This window comes from Doryrhamphus excisus, chromosome 5 (assembly GCF_030265055.1).
Source record: "Doryrhamphus excisus isolate RoL2022-K1 chromosome 5, RoL_Dexc_1.0, whole genome shotgun sequence".
In the NCBI taxonomy this organism is placed as follows: domain Eukaryota; kingdom Metazoa; phylum Chordata; class Actinopteri; order Syngnathiformes; family Syngnathidae; genus Doryrhamphus; species Doryrhamphus excisus.
In genome coordinates this window covers 16,122,669-16,144,540 of record NC_080470.1, presented here as the reverse complement: position 1 = coordinate 16,144,540, position 21,872 = coordinate 16,122,669, and the positions used below count along the sequence as shown (strand labels likewise).

Sequence of the window (21,872 nt, the reverse complement as noted above, 5' to 3'; positions counted from 1 at the left end):
GGTTCTAATTGTTTTGAACTGGGGGGCAGAGTTGCAATTGTGAGGAACATTGTACATTCTGCAGCAGAAACGCATGTAGTGTATGAGCTTTTTGAGACAGGGGCATGTTTTTTCAGCTACCCCATTGATTCGACATGTCTTGGAGTATATTTACTATCAAAACTGTCTGGTCAGCTTGCCAGTGCTCCAGTGACAGACTTCACAAAACCACTGATATTATTGCCTTTGTGCAAAATGTTTGTGGCTTTGACTCAGCTACACTGCATATAACACGATGAATTTTGCAGAATGCCGTCATTCAGTGTGGTGGAGTTTGTGGATGAAGTTGACCCTGATGGCTACAAGAAGTTGGACATTGTTCCATCAGAGTGGTTCGTGGACACTGACAGAAAATTATGCTGGTGGCCACCAGCCACATTCCAAAATGTGACCAAGGCCGTGAAAGAGGGCACACCACCAGCTCAAAACTGGATTGTCTGTAATGTGCGAGTGATGGGAAATGCAGGTAACTTTGATTTCTCATTAACTTTCTCATTAACACATTTTTTCATAGATTGGCTGTTCCTGTGACTTATACTCCACAGGGACTGTTTATTTAAAACTGTTGATTTTACATAAACACTGGACACCTTTTCTGTTCATGTTTATTTTTGGTGTAGCTGAATAACCATTGTGTTAGCATATATCCAGCCTGTTCTCTACTCTTTCATTGTTAGAACTTGCCTTCCAAGATGACATAATGTCGTTTTTTCATATTATATTTACCATTGTAAAAACTACAGACAGTCAACTCTAATCTATCCTTTTCTTCTCATGTCCTGATAGGAAAAATTATTTGAATCATGACTCAAAACTGTGATGTGATCCAAATTGTGAATTTTGTGATTCATTATACGTATTCTAAATGTCTATGAAACGCTAGTTCTATTTTGATGTCTGCTTCACTGGTTTTATTTTGTTATTATATTTTACAGCCACTTATGCAGAGGCCAGGGTAAAGCTACAATCAAGCTGAGGATACATACATCAGACCTGACTGACACCGAAGATGTTGTGATAAAGAGAAAGTAGATGTTGGTGGTGTAATAGACATTAAAAGGTAATTTCCATAATTGGGGCAGCAGTTATGGTTTATAAATTCATATTCCTCCATATACCTCTCCAGGGTAAAACAGAGCAAGCAACGAGAATCAAGTGATTCAGAGGAGGAACTTCCACCCACTCCCCCAGAAAAACTCCTTGGGCTAGCAACAAAGAAAATGACCAGATGGATCACCAGCCCCACTGCCCAGCGCGTTGCCAGCCCCACTGCCCAGCGAGTTGCCAGCCCCACTGCCCAGCGAGTTGCCAGCCCCACTGTTCAGCAGGTCACCAGCCCCACTGCCCAGCGAGTTGCCAGCCCCACTGTTCAGCAGGTCACCAGCCCCACTGCCCAGCGAGGGACCGGTTCCACTCTCCAGAGGGTTGCAAACAATTGCCACAATTGTGAAGCCATGTTCACGAAAATTCTGACACTTCTCGAAGAAATTAAGGAGACTCAGAAGGTCCATGGGAAGATGCTGAATGTCCTCTTGAAGAAACAAGATGCATCTGTGATGGAGGTTCCTGATGGTGTCGTATTCCCGCTGCAAAGTCAAGCAGATGTTGAGGCTCTTGAGGAGAAACTTGGGGACCGCGGTCTCACGTCTGGTGTTGTAAGTTTTCTTTAAAACCTTTCCTCAGATTTGCCAACAAAATAAAAATATGTATTACATGATACTAAATTACATAAAGGCTACAGTTCATGTCCAATGGTTAGTTGACTTTCTGGCTGAATTTTAAATCTTTGACGCTTATTGTCTTAGCAGTTAATGTAATCCTTTGTGTCTCCTTTTGGCTCTCATCCATAGGTTGCCATGGTGGCAGATATAGGGGGCACAAGTGATTGAGCTGGCATTGGAGTACAACATGTTTGGCCGTCACGGTAAAAGGATGTTTAAGAACCTGCGTCTTTTCAACGTTGTGTACGGTAAGTACATTTCAGTAGATATCAGTAGACATTCTTTTGTTGAAAAAACATTCCATCTGCAGGGATTAAAGTTCCCCATTGCCGTTGGATTTCCATCAGTTGGAAAAATGAGAGGAAAAAATTACGTGTACTTTTAAGTAGTGCCGCCCTGGGCAATGAAGTATTTCAATGCAGACCTACCAACACATACAAATTCATAGTCCACAACATGTAATTAGACTTTTGAATTCCTTGTATGCTCTCATTTTCTTGCATTTTCCTGGTTTCATTTTTGAATTCAATCTGTGCAGTACATATAAATGAATAAATATGATCAGGGGTGTGAAAAATTTCTATCCCTTAGGGGGGCATAACAGAAAATAATTGCGACGCACTGCATTAGAATAAGGGCTGAACGGTGACCGAATGGTTAGCACGCATGCCCGGGAGAGCATCGTCCCCCCCAGCAGGTCCGACTCCGATGCACATAGAACCAACTGCGTTCGTGGTTTCTCTCGTGTGTGTATAGAATAAAAAGATATCTGAATACAACACAATTAAATACATGTATTTGTACGCTTGTGTCTTCGTTGGAATAGGTGTGTATGCTATGTCAGTTGGTTCTTCTGTTGCAGGCATGTGTTTGGCCAGCTATGTGGGGTGGGTTGAGCATGACCTGTGAACCAGGAAGTGCGGGAATCGGTGTGTGTGTGCTGCGCTCTGGTGGTGGAAGTGTGAAAAATAAAGTTGACTGGAAGCAGCCGTTCGCTGTGTTCTTTTTTGGTATTGAAATTCTTAAGCAAAGATTGATTTAAGCTGCTTTTGTATCGATATAAGCAGACCAAATTGGCTGGCGGGAGATGAAAAGGGCATCGTAGTAACCGGATTATCATAATAACCGGGTATCGTACTAACGGAACTAATTATATCATAAAAGACTAGAAATTTGCCGGGAAATGAAAATAGTATCGTAATAAGCAGTAATTCGTTATAACCAATATCGATATAACGAGACTTTACTGTATATGACAAAGCTGAGATGTACTTTTTTCCTAAAATATATACAACATATTATATATATATATATATATATATATATATATATATATATATATACAACATGTTAGCATATTTGGTTTGGTTTAATTTCATTTCATTTTGAACATGCACACAATTTACACTTAAACGCTTCACAAATATAAGTCACAGGTTTGCAGCGGCGAGGCAGCGGCGAGCGATCAGTGTTCCATGAAGAGACGAACCAGGTTTCATGGTGAAGTTAGTTTCACATTGGACGTTAGATATTTGCGTGTGTAGGAACAGCGGTAGTCGCCGCTGTCAGTCCTTAAGCTTGCCCTGAAGTAGAACCCTACTGAGGTGAAGACATCACAGATCTGATATCAAAAATATCCATGTGGCACAGTTGCATCCTTTCATTTTTCACTATGTGGTTATGCTATGCTATTATATGATTAGGGATCGACCGATATGTTTTTTTTTGGGGCCGATGCCGATACCGATTTTTTTCCAGCGTGATGCCCACCCCTCTCATAAGCAGACACGGCTGCTCCAATTCCTTCTGCGCTTATGTGTGTGCGTGCGTGCTCGGAGAGAGCGCACACACATAACACAACACGCATTTAAAGTTGCATAGTTGTTCATTCTTGTTCTTGTTTTGGGCTTTTGTGTTGTCACACCATGACTTAAATTGTTATGCCTAGCGATCACCCAGTGAATTGTGATGGGCTTAGTAAAGTGTTAAAAGCAGGCTAACTCCTTTACTTGTGGGGTACCGCGACTACGTGTGTTGTGGGGTCCTCTGCCGGGCAGCTTGTGTTGCCCCGGCGGATGCCTGACTGTAAATCATGCGGTGGAAAAATACATCGGCAAACCCGTATCGGCCGATACCGATACAAGGAAAAAACTCAAATATCGGCCCGATATATCAGCCAGCCGATGTATCGGTCGTTCCTTAGTTATGATCAGTATCAGTATCAGTCAATCGCTTCTCTACAAATGGATGATGTCATGCTAAGATCACTTAGAAGCTGGATGATAAAAAAAAAAGTGTGTCCTTGCGTTTGTGGAGTCACAAGAGCCAACTGATGATGAAGAGGAGAAACAATAAACAGCATGCATAACACACTCGTTTTTATTGCGTACTCGGCCCCAGGGCGAGACGGCATTTGCAAAGTTTAATTAAGTTGATCGCTGTGTGATAAGATTACAGCGGAGTAAATCTTTCACCTGAGGGTCACCTGCTTCTTCCAGCATGGATACGCTAGGCCTGCCCCAAGATAAGAAGCGTCAGGGTGCGATTTAGACCTAGACGCCGCACCAGCAGATAAATACTTCATGGTAAACATAAAGCATACTCGACCGGTGATGTCAATCATAACATATCACATATGCGTTGAGAGTGGTGCGTAGCAAGTGGTTGGACCCCAAGGCAGAGGTAACAAAGAATGTGAAGACAGATGGTTTAATAAACAAAAGGGCATTCAAACTGAGTGGAAAAATAAAATGTAGAAAAAAAAGTATAACAAAATCTCCCCCTAAATAAACAGCATATGGCAATCACATGATTTCATTTATCACTGATTGGTGGTCAATGGTCGGTGATTTACCGTACGTCTTTGCATATCTACTTGGGTTGCATAATTACTAGCAAGAAATTGGAAAAGTTGGCAAATAAAACAACAGAAAATAGGAAAACAGCTCAAATTGTATGAGAATAAAATCAAAATAATAAGACCAACACATGGAAAAAACTCGTAATTTTCCAGGAATAATGCATTTTTTAAGTTGGCAATATGATGAGAAACAAACCAAAACAAAATAGAATAAAAAATAAAGTGCATCTCAGCTTCAGCGTAGGTGGAGGTGAAACAAAGCACATTAAGGATAAGCGACATAGAAGATGGATGGATGGATGAAAAAAGCATATTCTTGTATCAACTTAATTTCCCCCATTTTAGCTGTTTTATTTTTCAAACATTTCAATATTCTTTTTTTTAATAATGATTGTGAATTTTTCCTTTGGTAATATGATGACTTTATTCCCATTGTAGTAATTGTATTGTATTCCTAAAAGGGTAGTAAGGATAATTCATAATGCCACCTACAGAGAACATACAAACTCCTTATTTCATTCATTTATTTTCTACCCCTTATCCTCACGAGGGTCGCGGGGGTGCTGGAGCCTATCCCAGCCGTCTTCGGGTGAGAGGCGGGGTACACCCTGGACTAATCACCAGCCAATCACAGGGCACATATAGACAAACAACCATTCACACTCACATTCATACCTATGGACAATTTGGAGTCGCCAATTAAATTAGCATGTTTTTGGAATGCACGAGGAAAACAGAGTACCCGGAGAAATGCAAACTCCACACAGAGATGGCCGAAGGTGGAATTGAACACTTGTCTCCTAGCTGTGAGGTCTGCGTGCTAACCACTCGACCACCGTGCAGACCCTCCTTATTTCTAAAATCATTCATTCATGCATTCATTTTCTACCGCTTTTTCCTCACAAGGGTCGCGGGGGGTGCTGGAGCCTATCCCATTTCTAAAATCACAAATACTTAAACTTGCTGATAGTTCATCTTCAAACAGCTACAATAATGCATAGGGCTAAAAATAACCAATTACCTAAAAATGTCATCCAATACTGAGAAATATGATCTCAGGGAGAACTAAATTTGAAACACTTATATGCTAGGACTACATTAAAAAGCCATAGCATTTCAGTATGTGGAATCAAACTATGGAATGGATTGAGTAAGACCCTCAAACAATGCACAACGATGAGCCAATTCAAGAAACAATACAAGCAGTTGATGTTTGCTAAATACAAGGATGAAGAGTCTTGAACCAGTCATGATGTGCTATATATGTCACTATATTGACACTTACTATTGTATCCATCATGTCCTTGTATGGTCATATCACCTCGTACTTCGGTACGTGACAAAAATAAAATTAGAAAATAAAAATTTAAAAATTAAAAAAAATTAAAAAAACAAAACTATATTAGGAAAGCAGGAAGTGAACAAATGTAACAGTTACTGATTGTTAAACTACCAGATGGAGGGATAGGATTTAATAAGCTTTGCTTCTTCCCACTCCTTTATATATATACACATCGTATACATATGGGCGGCACGGCGGTCTAGTGGTTAGCGCGCAGACTTCACAGCTAGGAGACAAGGGTTCAATTCCACCCTCGGCCATCTCTGTGTGGAGTTTGCATGTTCTCCCCGTGCATGCGTGGGTTTTCTCCGGGTACTCCGGTTTCCTCCCACATTCCAAAAACATGCTAGGTTAATTGGCGACTCCAAATTGTCCATAGGTATGAATGTGAGTGTGAATGGTTGTTTGTCTATATGTGCCCTGTGATTGGCTGGCGACCAGTCTAGGGTGTACCCCGCCTCTCGCCCGAAGACAGCTGGGATAGGCTCCAGCACCCCCGCGACCCTCGTGAGGAAAAAGCAGTAGAGAATGAACGTATACATATGGAAGTGTGAACTGATTATGTGATACACTCAATTGTAATCTGATGCATGTTCAAATGAAATAAAACCATTACCATTACCATTGTATTTTAACCCAAATTTTCAACTAACCACTCGTCTGCCGTGCAGCCCCACTTCTTATCCAACTTGACTTAATATAGTATTGTCTTTTAACAAGATACAGTGTAATCAAATGTTTAGCTGTGAGGGCTGTACTGGACTGAGTTTGCAAAATATATATCTCCCCGCCGTCCAGGAGGAGGAGGAGGAAGAGGAGATGGACTCATGGAGCGCACTTCCACCCTGGTGTTGCATTCATGCAGCAGATGACCTCCTTTGATAATTGCAAACTCTCTTTTGAATTATTGAAATATGTGAGAATGCAAATTGGATCCTTTGGCCATGAATAAGACATTAAAGACGCCATACGTTTGCTATTTCCACTGAGGAAAGTTTATCTAAGACAGACACTTATTGTTCAATTATTTATCATTACTACACAATTACTCGTTTTCTTCTTCTTCATATTACCTGTTTTACTATTTTGCTAGTATTATTTTTACTATTTGTCTTGTTTTTGTCTTTTTGTTCTTATTCCTCCTACTATTTTTATTTCTTATTATTACATATTGTTATTATTATTACTGGTCCTATTTTCTTCCTATGGTTATTGCAATTTATCTTCTTCTTCTCATTATTTTTTCTTATTATTATCACTCCATACTTTTTATTGTTATCTGAATCTACCATATCTTACTTATTGTGTGGAAATATGGGGTTTTAACTATAAAAGCAATCTTCACTCACAAAATGTACTGCAAAAAACATCAGTGAGGACCATAATGACACGGTTAGAGAACATGCAAATCCTTTATTTCTATAACCCACTAGTTTACTAAGTTTTCACACTCACATTCATACCTATGGACAATTTGGAGTGGCCAATTAACCTAGCATGTTTTTGGAATGTGGGAGGAAACCGGAGTACCCGGAGAAAACCCACGCATGAACTTAGGTCTCCTACCTATGAGGTCCGCACGCTAACCACTCGACCGCCGTGCAGCCCTTTCTTGTTATTATTATTACTATTTTTCCTCGGATTATTATTGTGACTACTACTATTTTTCTTCTTTCTACAACTACTCTGATTATTTTTATTGTTGCTCTTACAGAGGCTCCTTTTTGCTCATTTTTATGATTAGTGCTAATTTTATTACAATTATTATTATTATTATTACTATTATTATAATTTTTCTTATATTATATTATTATATTAATTTTTTATTATATTATATCTTTGTTTTTAATATTTGTAGTGTTCTACTGCTGCTACGCTGTTCTCCTTGACACAAATGTGGGCTACCACTAGATAGCGGTGTTTCCTCACATATAAGCCTCACCTCACAGGCCTCATGTTCCGTGTTGTGTGCGGTTATTTGATGCTATTATATTTTCCATAGATAGGGAGGAGGTCAAATGTGAGAGATATAGGGAGTATGTTGATGAAAAAGTTACGTTTTGTTTTTTTATTGCGTTAAGTATACAGTATGTACGAGTCTGCCTATGTCTCTTAGTGAAAGACACACAATTAGCATGTGACCCATCTGACTTTGGGGCTTTGGCAGGCAATTTGCACTTCATGTGAGAACTGATAATGTTCCCTCAGCAAACATCTCCACTTTTATTTTGGTGGTGAAGGTGACTGAGCTGTGTACAGTTACTTATGTAACATCCGCATATTCAAATGACTCATTCTTTGCTTTCATATTTCTTCCATTAATGAAAAAGATAACCACAATCAGTAGCTATATTCTATTACACATCAGCAGGCATGCTTTTTATTTGCTTCCTGTTTGTTTGGATAAAATTAAACGTGAAAACACAACACAACTGAACTACACACACATAATGTAAGTTTAAAAATAACAATAAAAATAAATCACATTAATATGACATAAGAGAATACAAATTGGTATAAGTAACTAAATAAAGCAGATTAATTATACACAACAAAGTACAAATATAGAAATAGTTGTAGGTGCAGAGTGCACCTCTGTGTGAGGCCTCGGTTTACTCATGTCCAATTGCGTGCGTAGTGGTCCTCCTTTTGGAAGACTCCTGGAGGTAGAGAGGGTTTGGTCTTAAGTGGCAGAAGATGATTTGGGCTAAGCGCCTCCAGGTCGTTGGCGTCACTAGTAGGTGTCGTAATGGGTCGTCCATTAATGAATTAGCTTCACACAAAAATGTTTGCAGATTCTCCTCATCCAGATTCTGTGTCTTTAAAGGTGGCATTGAGAATTTGTTTGATGAGTCTGATTAAGTGTTCCCAAACTCCTCCCTGGTGAGGAGCAGCCGGGGGGTTAAACATCCACTTAATGCCCCGTTGTAGCATAGTGTCCTCAATTTTGAAGATGTTCCACTCTTGCACGACCCTTTTGAGCTCCTGCTTTGCTCCAATGAAATGGAGCACTTGGACACACTTGGACACACTTTCCATGAATTGGAGGTCTTCTTGGGACATTTCCATCTGCTCCTCTTGGATACCTTCAGGGAAGATATATTTGAACTGTTGGTTCCATAGCTCATCCAGTTTGGCCACAGTTATTCTGTTTGATGTAACAAATGCTACATCTCCAATTGCGTCACAGTTGCCTTCTCTCAATGGGCCATCAACTGTCCATCCAAGTGCAGTTTTGACTGCATAAGGTCCATCATCCACACTCCTGATCACCTCTTCTGGTTCCATAGCCTTTGGCACATTGGTCCCAATCAGCAGACCTATTTCTGCGTCAATGTGGGAATCCGCACTTGCTCCAGATGAGGCCACCTGTTTACATCCTCTTGTCGTGGAATGTTCCCTTTGTTTGCTGGGATGATCCTTTGAGAGAATACTTCCTGTAGTTCAATGAAGCTACGGCCTTCAACATCGCTCACCTCTAAGTCCGTGACAACATGACTGGGAACAGTCTTTTGCTCTCCCACAGTTGTTAATAAAATGTTGATCCTTTTCCCATTCAGGTTGGGGTCATTCATCAGCCTTTCAGTGCAAAAGGTTGCAGTGCTGCCCGGATCCAGGAAGGCATACGATTTACAACTTTGGTGCCGTTCTTCGCCTTTACTTGGACTGGTACGATGGCAAGAATACTGTCCATTTCCCCGGCCCCAGAGCCGATGCATATTTTGTTTGTACTGTTGACCAATCCACTGATCACAGATTGCTTCTCTCCATTGTCGGATGATCCTTCCTTCGGTGCAATTTTGTTTTTGCTCTTAATGTACAACAAAGTGGGATGAATCATTGAAAAGACTTCCCAGTTTAATTTGTCTTCACACAACTTGCTAATGTGTCCTTGTTTTAAACAGCTGACGCACAGCCCCTTTCCACGAAGGAAGTCTATCTTCTCTTTGTGCAAAGCCTTTCTCATTCTTTTACATTCCACCACGCTGTGTTGACCTTGACAAAAGAGACATGGCTGGGTGTATGGGCAGCATGGGCAGGACCATGAGAATTATTTTTACTTGACTTTAAATCTGTACTGGCACTTGATGGGTTGCTCACTGGTGTCACTGAAAATTGTTTTAGCACTCTTTCTATGTGTTGTGAGGTTTATTGGAGTCTTCTCTTGAGCTTTGCTGTTGTCCTTTATGTCTCCAAACAACGGATGTAGCACAATTTTAGCTTGTGTGTTGATAAACTTGACGAGGTCCTTGAACTTGGGTCTTTTGGTTTGCTTCTGTTGGATTTCATAAGCAAAACTCCTCCACCTCTCCCTGAGCTTATATGGAAGCTTATTAACAATGGCATGCATGTTAGAAACGTGATCCAGCTCCTCCATACACTCCATGTCGGTCATTGCATTGCTGCAGCTAGTGAGGAAGACAGCAAGTGCATTGAGAGCCTCACCATCATCTGCCTTGATTGGAGACCAGTTTTGGTGGCTTTGTTTATGTATGCTACAGAGATCCTATATTCATTTCCAAAATGTTGTTTTAAAAGTCTTTTTGCTTCACTGTAGCCCTTGTCTGGATCCATTTGAAGGCAACTTCAGTTTAACTCCTGAGGCTGCCCACTGGCGTATTGTTCCATGAAATACAAACGGTCCTTGCTGCTTTCCGTTTTGCTCTCAACACCGTGTTCAAATGCGCTTATATAAAAAGTCTGTAGTCCAACGGATCTCCTTTAAAGATAGGAATGTGTTGTGGTGCTAAGGTAGAAAGTCTTTGTTGCTTTACCACGAATTCTGTAATGTCATTTTGGCGCTGCATTATATTGACCAAGGCTTCAGAGCTTGCTGAGCATCCACCACTACTGCTGCCTGAAGAGGAACTATGGACACTGCAGCCACGTGAAGCTAAATGTGGCTGTGCAGCAGTTTTCCTTTTATTTTGTCGATGCTGAGTGGTTGTTTGTTGGTTTGCTTCATATTTTTTGTCTTTCACAGTTTGGTGATTTTCTTGGGAATCTAAGAGGATGGCATCCTTTTGGGGTGTCTTTTGTGTCCTCAAACATCTGTAAGACCTTAAGTTTAGCATCTGCAGCAGCCAAAGCAATTTGAATCTCAAGGTCTTCTCTCTCAGCCTTGAGCTCATTCTGTTGCTCCTCCAAAGCTTGCCTTTTCTTCAGAGCTGCTGCCTTTGCCAGAAGTGCAGCCCTTTCCAGTTCTGCAGTCAGACGTACTGAAGTTGCAGAACATGAAGAACCACCAGCAGTACCCTTTGACATTTTAGACGCTGCGTCTGATATGCTATCTGAAGGGTGGACATTTGCATTGACTTTCCTTGCTTCCTCCATACGTTTATGAACATCCTCCATCCAACCAGCGACCTGCTTAATAAAGTCCTTAAATGAATCTGCCTTTGGTGTAAACCAGTTCTGTTGATCACTGTTCATAGCATCTTCAGATGAAAGTCGCTGAAATATTTCCTTCACAGAAATGTTCAGTTTACAAAACTCTTCAAAAAGCTTGCTAAAATTGACACTCAGTTCGGTCTTGATCAACTCCAAATTTCCATCATGATCCATTAAATGAAGCAACTCGTTCTTTTTTCTTGTCAGTTGAGCCAACGTCGACGTCCTTGCACCTATTTTTTTTTTGCAATGCATCCTCCATCGCTTTGACTGTTGCTTTCACCTGCCGCTTTTCCACTGTGGCTGAATCTTTATTATCCTCCATGATTTAGAAGCCTGTTCCACTTGCTAGCTGCAGTTAGCTTGACACAGCAAGGTGTTCCAATATGTTGCATTGAGGAGCTCCCACCTTTCCTTAGCGAAGTCCTCTTCCAAAGTCCTGGTGTTCCAAAGGTTTGTTCCACATGTAAAGGCCGTGAGGAGAGGGTTTTCTTTTACTAATGTAGGTGTCATGCCCTGTGTAGGCTCCGGCGTGGCAGTTTGCTTTGGTTTCTGTTTTGGACACTTATTTTGCATTTGACTTCCTGTTTTCCCGTGTCTGCCTTGGTTGTCCGTATCTCCCTCACCTGTCCCTAATTTGTCCGGTCTATTTAGTTCAGGTGTGTGCTTCTCCCCGCGTGGGATCATTATAATTTGTCCGTTTGCGTCCTGAGTTGCTGCAATTATTATTATTAAAATCAACCTTTTACCTGCATTTTGGTCCTGTTCTCTGCATCCTGGGGTCGAACCGCAAAGTTCCCAGGACCGATCGTGACAGTAGGTGCAGATTGCCACCTCTGTGTGAGGCCCTGGTTTTCTCATGTCCAATGGATGAGATCCACACAAAGTCCATATAGTTGCAAAAAAATGAAAGGTTTTATTTTATAGAATGCTGTGACAAAAGGTTTAACTCAAAAAATCAGACACGACAAAAGAAAACCGTGTGCCTCCACAGCAGCTTCCACCACACCGTGTGACACAGCACCTCCCCCAACATGTGCGTGGCCACACACCTGAATGGAGTTTTTATAATAAGTAGCACCATTATTTGAAACAAAAATAGCAACAACAGTTGATTAAAATAAATATTACCATTTCGTATTTCAAACAATATTTAAGGTGTGCATCATAGCATGAATAACATAAACTCCACTTATTTGTTGGCCTGCTGCAAGAAAAAATATGAATTAAAAAATATAAATTAAGCAAAAAGCAACAACAGCAAAAATTGAAAAATCAGCAGGAATCTTATTAATTGTATGAGTTAAAATCTTCTTCTTTCTCTTTGGGCTTTTCCCTTCAGCGGTCGCCACAGGAAACCAATCTCCTCCATCCAACCCTGTCTTCTGTATCTGTCTCTCTCACACCAACTACCCTCATGTCCTCCTTCACTACGTTCATAAACCTCCTCTTCCCTCCTACCTGAAAGTTAAGAAAGAAGAAGAACAAAGTTAAAATCTTACAAGGGGAAAAGTTGTGATCTAACAACAAAAGTAATAATTTTACCAGAATGATGGAATATAATGAGAAAAATAACTGAGCTAAATTTTTTTAAAGTCAAAATATTTTAAATAATTAGGATAATTTCAAAAAAGTCCATTCAGATTTTCAAACAATCAATTTAAATTGTCAACTCCTAATTTTAATTTAAAAAAATTAAATCGTCAACTTCTACCCCTTTGTGAATCACCACCTTATTGTGGTGGTGGGGTTTGAGTGCCAGAGTGATCCGAGGAGCTATGTTGTCTCTGGCTATATGCCCCTGGTAGGGTCTTCCGAGGCAAACAGGTCCGAGAGTGATTCAGAAGACCCGTATGGAGACAGCAAAGAGGAAAAACCGCACCTTGCCCGGAGGTGGAATACCGGGGCCTCAGCCTGGAGCCAGGCCCTGGGGAGGGGCTTGCAGGCGAGCGGCCTTCACCCGTCTGAAGAAGCCACACGGGGTGTACCCCTCGTAGACCCACCACCTACGGGGGCAAACATAAGGGTCCGGTGCATTGTGGGTGGCAGTCAAGGGTGGGTGCCTGGGCGACCTGGTCTTTGACGGCCAAATCTGGTTCTTGGGACATGGAATGTCCCTTTTCTGGTGGGGAAAGAGCCTGAACTTGTGCGAGAGGTTGAGACATTCCGACGAGATATAGTCGGACTCACCTCGATCAACAGTTTGGGTTCTGGAACCAAACTCCTCGAGAGGGGCTGGACCTTGTTCTACTCTGGAGTTGCTGCAGGGGAGAGGCGGCTAGCTGGTGTGGGCTTATTAATAAGCCCCTTGGCTTGGTGCCTCTGTGTCGGAGTCATCCTTGGTCAGCCTACAGGCTGGGGAAAGGTCCTGACTGTCGTTTGTGCATACGTGCCAAACAGCAGCTTGGAGTACCCAGCTTTCTTGGAGTCCATCAGGGGGGTGCTGGAGAGCACCCCAGCTGGTGACTCCATCATTCTACTGGGAGACTTCAACGCCCCATGTGGGCAATGACAGTGCGACCTGGAGGGGCGTGATTGGGAGGAACAGCCTCCCTGATCTGAACCCGTGCGGCGTGATGTTACTGGACTTCTGTGCCGACCACAGTTTGGCCGTAACTAACACCATGTTTGAACATAGGGATGTCCATAAGTGCACTTGGCACCAGGACACCCTAGGCCGCAGGTCTATGATCGACTTTGTAGTCGTATCATCATATAAAAATATGTACATATATAAAATCCATAACATAAAATAGAAATATGCCACGAGAATTTTTTCTCATATTTTTTTACTCAGAAAATTACATGTTGCTTCATTCATTCACTTTCTACTGCTTATCCTCACGAGGGTGCTGGAGCCTATCCCAGCTGTCCTCGGGGGAGAGGCGGGGTACACCCTGGACTGAAACCTACGCATGCATGGGGAGAACATGCAAACTCCACACAGAGATGGCCGAGGGTGGAATTGAACCCTGGTCTCCTAGTTGTGCGGTCTGCGTGCTAACCACTCATCCACCGTGCAGCCTCAAATACAACTTTGTTCGTAATATTTTGATTTTACTTTTATAAAATTACAACTGTTTTTTTTTTCATTTTTTAAGTTGTTTTTGTATTTATTTTCCAACTATGTCAACTTTCTTAATGCAGATTTTCTTCCCATAATGACAGCCTTCTTCCCACATTCTCATAACATAATAACTTTTTACTTTTTCAATTCTTACAAAACGTGTTTATTGTTTTGTTTGTCCATCATAATACTACAACTTTTTAAAAAGTAAAAAAAATGTTTTCAACGCAATACTATCAAAGTGTGTTTGTTTAAAATTGCAACTTCTTTCAAAAATACAAAGAATACAAAGTTTTTCTTCTTATTGATTAATAAGAAGAAAATTCTTGCCAAATGACTGTTGTTTATCCTTTTCCAACTATTTCAACTATTTAATTTTTCATCTCATAATTATGTCTTTAAACATAATATTTAATATAATTTAAACTGTTAAATTAGATTTTTCGAATGTGCAACATCCATGTTGTGTGGAGGTTGTTCCATCAGTATGTTCGTCATGTTTGCCTTACGCTACCTTGCTTCAGCCGGTGATGGTGCGCTAAATCAATCAATAAGGCGCCTGATAACATTCCCAAGGGGCCTGGCATTGTGCGCTCGCTCATTCACTCACGTTGTGCCGATACCCAACGTTTACTCGCATACTTTTCATTTATCAGCGTGACGCCTTTTCAATTGGCCGAGACTGGTATCCAAGCCAGATTCAATATTTGAAATCAAGGTCAAAATTTAGAGTAAGGACATATTTTTTTACAAGGAGACACCAATGGTTTATCTCATGTCCAACAAAGCACAATGTGAGATATTCTCCTTTAAATAAATTCAATTGCTCATGCATGTGCCTTGGGGCACTACGGAAACACGTTATGAACAATAGCCCACATTTTGCTCAGTGGAAATATCCAGAAAGACTAAAAATAAAGTCAAATCTCACCGTCTACTGTACATGTGTCATACAGTAATGACTTTCTTTATCGCAGTCCAGACCCGACTGTGATAGTCAAGTAGGATTTTTGATATTTAAATGGAATATTGTGGAATATTGTGACACTTACCAATCAATCATCCCTTTAGACATGAAATCACACTTGTATTTTACACTCCTACTACCCAACATAGCGGACATAATAAGAGAAAATAAGACATAGAAACTTGTTTACTAACTTCTAATTATGTTTTTTTTTAACTAATAATAAGCTCATTCACCTTCATCACAAAGCTGAAAAGTTAGGACACTGCTCCCCACCCCGCTGTACAGTTAAAGGAAAATTGCACTTTTTCATCCCTACATGAGACATGATCATGCATGTTTTTCTCTTTTCTGTGCATTCTAAAGATATAAAAACAGATCAAAAGCTACAGCTCATTACTGTACTATAGAAACCACCATCATCTCCAAAGCCTTCTGAAAAAGCCTCCAAAAAGTCCTAACAATGCTCCATTTACATACAATGTAAGAGCTGAAATATGTAGCATGAGACCGTTAACACTGCATGTCATGGAGGCACCTATTCCGACTTTAAAGCCCCAAAAAACATATTTACATATGATCTGTATATTCAGCAAGCTACAGCCATAATGTTATTGTAGCAGCTAACACGAAGATTTATATTTCTGGCAGAGTAACACAACGCCCTGCTGTACGCGTTGGGAGTGATGTCTCAGCGTCACTCATGCCTCAATCCACTCCCACCAATTGGTGTGGGTACCGTGTTGTCAGTTTTGAAAGGTTAATGCTAGGTTATAAATCACGCCTCGCACGAGTATTATTGAAGGTTGTGACAATAAGCCAAAAAGTACTGAGTGGGGGAACAAGAACAACCATACTGTATGAACTAGGGATGATCATCAGCACACCCATATTGTATACAAAATGTGGTATCAGTAGACGTCGGTATTACATTTTTTTCCCTTATAATGAAAACCCATGTTTAAAAAAATGCTGTCTAGATGGACATTCTAATGTTGACATGGCCAGGATGATACCACAGTTGAAGCCCACCTCATTTCAGCTTTCCTGGCTGCTCGGACTCTACTGAAGTTGGTTAGCTCTTCACTTTAGACAAAGCCTCAGGGATGCTCGCCCTTAGCCATTAAGTAGAGCACAAATGTCAAGGTCTTGAGGGTTTTGCCAGCACGTACTGTCATGCCTGCCACTGCCTACCCCGCCTTCTCCTTGGAGACCCCGCCTCTTGCCTGATTGGGCTCAGGTGTCCCTCATCACCTAATTTTCTGCTGGCTATATATTGCCTCTGATGCCTCCTGTCTGGTGCAAGTTCGTTGTACTCTCATGTCTCGTCCTAGCATTCCTTGTGATCTCCTCGCCTGGTTTTCGACCCCTGCCTGCCTTTCGACCTCGCCTTCTGCCTGCCGCTCTCGGATACCTTTGCCTTATTGGACTGACTTCACGTGTACCGACCCTCACCCTCGTGTAGACCCTTACCTCGTGTCGTGCCTGCCAATTCTGCCTTTGGGTCCTCCTTCCCACGTCCTGCCCTGACAGAACGAACTTGCCATCATGGACCCAGCGGAGTTGGAGTCTGTTCGACAGGCACTCCGGACGCAAGGACAGCGCCAGAGCCAGCAAGAGGAACAGCTTGCCGCTCTAGGCACGGCGTTGCAATCTCTGTCGGAGCGACAGGACGCCATGGCTGGGAATCTAGGCTCCCAGCTTAACTCCCTGCTATTGGCTCTTCAGCCTGCTGCTCAACCCGCGGCTCCAGTGGATCCAGCAGCGGCTTCGCTCCCTCCACCGGTCCTGACTTCCGCCTTGCCGGCCGCCACGTGTCCACAGTTGTCACGGCCGGAGTGGTTCTCTGGCGAGTCGGGCGACGTACGCCCCTTTTTGACCAAGTGTGAACTCCATTTCGAACTTCAAGCCCCCGCATTCACGTCGGAACGTGCCCGGGTGGCTTTTGTGATCTCCCACCTCACGGGCAGGGCAGGAGCGTGGGCCACCACGGAATGGAGCCGTCGGTCCGCGGTGTGCGAGTCCTACGCAGCATTCTCCAAGGCATTGGAGCAAGTGTTCCAACGCCAGCCGTCCGGCAGAGAAGCAGCTCGCTCCCTGCTCCAGCTACGTCAGGGGCGTCAGCGTGTCACCGATTACGCTGTCGGATTTCGCGCTCTCGCGGCAAACAGCGACTGGAACGCCCCCGCGTTGTTAGACGCATTTTTTCTTGGACTGTCCCCCCACATCCGTAAACAAATGATCCCTCTGAAACTGCCAGGAACAATTGATGAGCTCATCGCCTTGGCTGTCATGATTGAGAAGCGCCTTCATGATCATGAGGAGGAGAGCAGGCGAGATTCCACCACACACTGGGGTGGCAACCTAGGGCACGTCAACAACGTCCGGCCCACCCCTGTCGCCGTGCCACTTGCTGCGCCCTCTGCTGACGAACCCATGCAACTGGGACTGACCCGCCTGTCTCCAGAAGAAAGGACCCGCCGCCGAAGTGAGGGCAGGTGCTTTTATTGTGGTCAAGGGGGACATCTAGTGGCTAATTGTGGGGTCAAAATGGGCAAAACAAGCAACCTGGGACACGGCTCGGTGAGTCTTAATGTCATTATCAGCAATCCTGCTCCCTACAAACCTTTGGTACAATTTTGCTCTCAGCATACATCCATCATGGTGCCAGTATTTGTAGACTCTGGGTCAGATGCCAATCTCATTAGTACTTCTCTCGCCAGGAAACTAAAGCTTCGCCTGTGCCCTCTACGACACCCCCTAACGGTGAAGGCGGTGGACGGAAGTTCTCTGGGCAAAATTAGTCACAGAACTCATCCGGTCAAGATTTCATTTCCAGACAGTCATACAGAAAAACTAAGTCTCCATGTATTCTCTAGCTCTGATCATGAAGTTATTTTAGGGCATCCTTGGTTAAAGCAGCATAACCCCCACTTCGATTGGGCTTCTGGCCAGATCGTCTCTTGGGGGTCTGGCTGTCAGGACAACTGTTTGGTGAGTGCCAAAACAGTGATGGAACAACAAGGGGAGGTCAATCTAGCCACTGTTCCAGAGTGTTACCATGATTTAGCAGCTGTCTTCAGTAAAGTCCAGGCCAAGTCACTGCCCCCCCACCGGGTCCACGACTGTGCTATTGACCTGTTACCAGGAACCACACCCCCACGGGGAAGACTCTTTTCCTTGTCCCCTCCTGAACGTCGTGCTATGGAGGAATACATTCAGGAGTCACTTGCAGCAGGGATTATCAGGCCTTCCTCATCTCCTGCGGGGGCTGGTTTCTTCTTCGTAGAGAAAAAAGACAAAACCCTTCGGCCATGCATAGACTACAGAGGACTTAACGACATCTCCATCAAGAACCGGTATCCCCTGCCCCTCATTGCCACCGCCACTGAGCTCCTGGAAGGAGCTAAGATTTTTACCAAGCTGGATTTGCGTAATGCTTATCATCTTGTCAGGATACGAGAGGGTGACGAGTGGAAAACAGCCTTCAACACCCCAACCGGACATTATGAGTACTTGGTGATGCCCTTCGGACTGACCAATGCCCCAGCAGTGTTTCAGGGCCTTGTCAACGACGTTTTGAGGGACATGTTAAATATTTTTGTGTTTGTTTATCTCGATGACATTCTGATTTTTTCTCGCGATGAATCTACTCATGTGCAGCATGTCAGGAAGGTGCTGCAAAGACTCCTGGACAACCACCTATTTGTTAAGGCTGAAAAATGTGACTTTCACCAGTCTTCCGTATCATTTTTAGGGTTTATTCTGTCTGAGGGGAAGGTGAGGATGGATCCAGGAAAAGTCTCTGCTGTTGCAGAGTGGCCCACTCCTTCGTCTCGTAAGGATGTTCAAAGATTTCTGGGATTTGCAAATTTTTATCGTAAATATATCAGAAACTTTAGCTCGGTAGCCTCTCCTCTCCATGCTCTCACGTCTCCTTACAAACCATTCCACTGGACTTCTGAGTGTGAGGAAGCTTTTGTGAAGCTTAAGGATAGGTTCACCACAGCCCCGGTGCTTGCCATCCCTGATCCCCATCTGCAGTTCGTGGTCGAAGTGGATGCATCAGATATTGGAGTCGGAGCCGTCCTGTCCCAGATCGGTGCTAAGGACGGTAAACTGCATCCATGTGCCTTTCTGTCAAAAAAATTGTCTTCAGCAGAGTGCAATTACGACATTGGGGATCGTGAATTATTGGCAGTCAAGACGGCTCTCGAAGAATGGAGACACTGGCTGGAGGGGTCTACGCTGCCATTCCAGGTATGGACGGACCACAAGAATCTGGAGTATCTCAAATCCGCTAAGAGATTAAATTCTCGACAGGCTAGGTGGTCATTGTTCTTTAGCCGTTTCAATTTTACCTTGTCTTACCGTCCTGGTTCCAAGAACACCAAGCCTGATGCTTTGTCCCGAATTTTTTTCCCGTCGGAAAAGGAACCTGAGGTCGCAACCATCTTACCTAACTCATGTTTTGTCTCTGCCTTGCAATGGGCAATAGAAGATAAGGTCAGGGAGGCAGGACTTGAAGTGCCTCGGCCCCCAAACTGCCCTCCAGATAAATTATTTGTTGTGGAAGCCATGAGGGGTCCAGTCATTCATTGGGCTCATACCAATAAGACCTCATGTCACCCAGGGGTGAAAAAGACCATGTTCGTAACCCAGCAACGCTTTTGGTGGCCCAACATGGCAAAGGATGTGTCTGAATATGTCTCTGCCTGTCCTGTCTGTGCGGCTAACAAATCTTCACCACAGAAACCCGTGGGGGAACTCAGGCCCTTGTCTATTCCCCACCGGCCCTGGTCCCATATCTCATTGGATTTTGTTTGTGGACTGCCCCCGTCGGAGGAGAAGACGGTGGTACTCACAGTCGTGGACAGGTTTTCCAAGATGTCAAGGTTCATTCCTTTTGTTAAAATTCCCTCAGCCAAAGAAACGGCAGAGGCACTGCTGAACAACATATTTTGCATTTTTGGTTTCCCGCAGGACATTGTGTCCGATCGTGGTCCTCAATTTGTCTCCTTGTTTTGGAAGGAATTTTGTGGCTTGCTGGGATCCACAGTCAGTCTCTCGTCTGGTTTTCACCCCCAGTCTAATGGACAGGCAGAGAGGATCAACCAGGTGCTCGAGACAAAGTTGCGATGCCTCGCCTCTCAAAATCCCTCTTCTTGGGCTAAACAGCTCTTGTGGGTGGAGTTGGCCCACAACACCTTGCCTAGTGCATCCACCGGTATGTCTCCGCATCACGTGGTATTTGGTCACCAACCCTCCCTGTTCCCCTCGCTCGTCAAGGACTCCGTTGTGCCCTCCGCCTTGGCCTTGGTGGGGCGAATCAAAAGAGTTTGGCAGAGGGCTCGCAAGAACCTTCAAAGGCAGTGCGATATCTACAAGGTGGCGGCGGACCGTAAAAGAACTCCTGCTCCTGCCTATACGGTGGGTCAAAGAGTTTGGTTATCCTCCAAGACCCTTCCCCTGAGAGTGGAGTCTAAGAAGCTTGCCCCCAGGTTCGTTGGCCCATTTCCAATCTCCAAAGTTATTAATCCTGTCTCAGTCCGTCTGAAACTTCCTAGGTCCATGCGAACCCACCCATCCTTTCATGTGAGCCAGATCAAGCCTGCGAAAACCAGCACCCTGGTCCCACCAGCCAGCCACCCACCGCCCGCCCGAATCATGGATGGAGGTCCGGTTTACACAGTCAGGAAACTGCTGGCTGCTCGACGGCGGGGTCGAGGTTGGCAGTACCTCGTTGACTGGGAGGGGTATGGACCTGAGGAACGGCAATGGGTACCCTCCCGGTTCATTTTGGATCCCTCCCTCATCAAAGACTTTCACGTAGCTCACCCTGAGGTTCCTGGGCCGTCAGGAGCCGGCCATTGAGGGAGGGGTTCTGTCATGCCTGCCACTGCCTACCCCGCCTTCTCCTTGGAGACCCCGCCTCTTGCCTGATTGGGCTCAGGTGTCCCTCATCACCTAATTTTCTGCTGGCTATATATTGCCTCTGATGCCTCCTGTCTGGTGCAAGTTCGTTGTACTCTCATGTCTCGTCCTAGCATTCCTTGTGATCTCCTCGCCTGGTTTTCGACCCCTGCCTGCCTTTCGACCTCGCCTTCTGCCTGCCGCTCTCGGATACCTTTGCCTTATTGGACTGACTTCACGTGTACCGACCCTCACCCTCGTGTAGACCCTTACCTCGTGTCGTGCCTGCCAATTCTGCCTTTGGGTCCTCCTTCCCACGTCCTGCCCTGACACGTACATCCTCCTGTATAGTGAATTCATCTTCCCATGATAATAGAAGGTACCAAAGTCAATATTGGACATTCCTATAGCCCAAATTCCATAATTTGTTCATACACGGCTAGCTGGAATGTGTATATAACTGTGATATCAACAGTGTTGGGTATGGAGGACCAAAACTGCCAAAATAATAAATAAATAAATAAATAAAAGTGGAAATAAAAACAAAAATGAAAAAATATATACATAAATAA

The 21,872-nt window shown here is 43.7% G+C and overlaps 1 long non-coding RNA gene across 1 annotated transcript; it reads left to right on the top strand.

The window, feature by feature from the left end:
* The first annotated feature begins 357 nt into the window (after positions 1 to 357).
* Positions 358 to 1,309, top strand: LOC131130203 (uncharacterized). Its single transcript, XR_009129977.1, has 3 exons — positions 358 to 505; positions 975 to 1,099; positions 1,166 to 1,309. It is a non-coding gene; the product is annotated as an uncharacterized LOC131130203 (long non-coding RNA).
* The last annotated feature ends 20,563 nt before the right edge of the window (positions 1,310 to 21,872 follow it).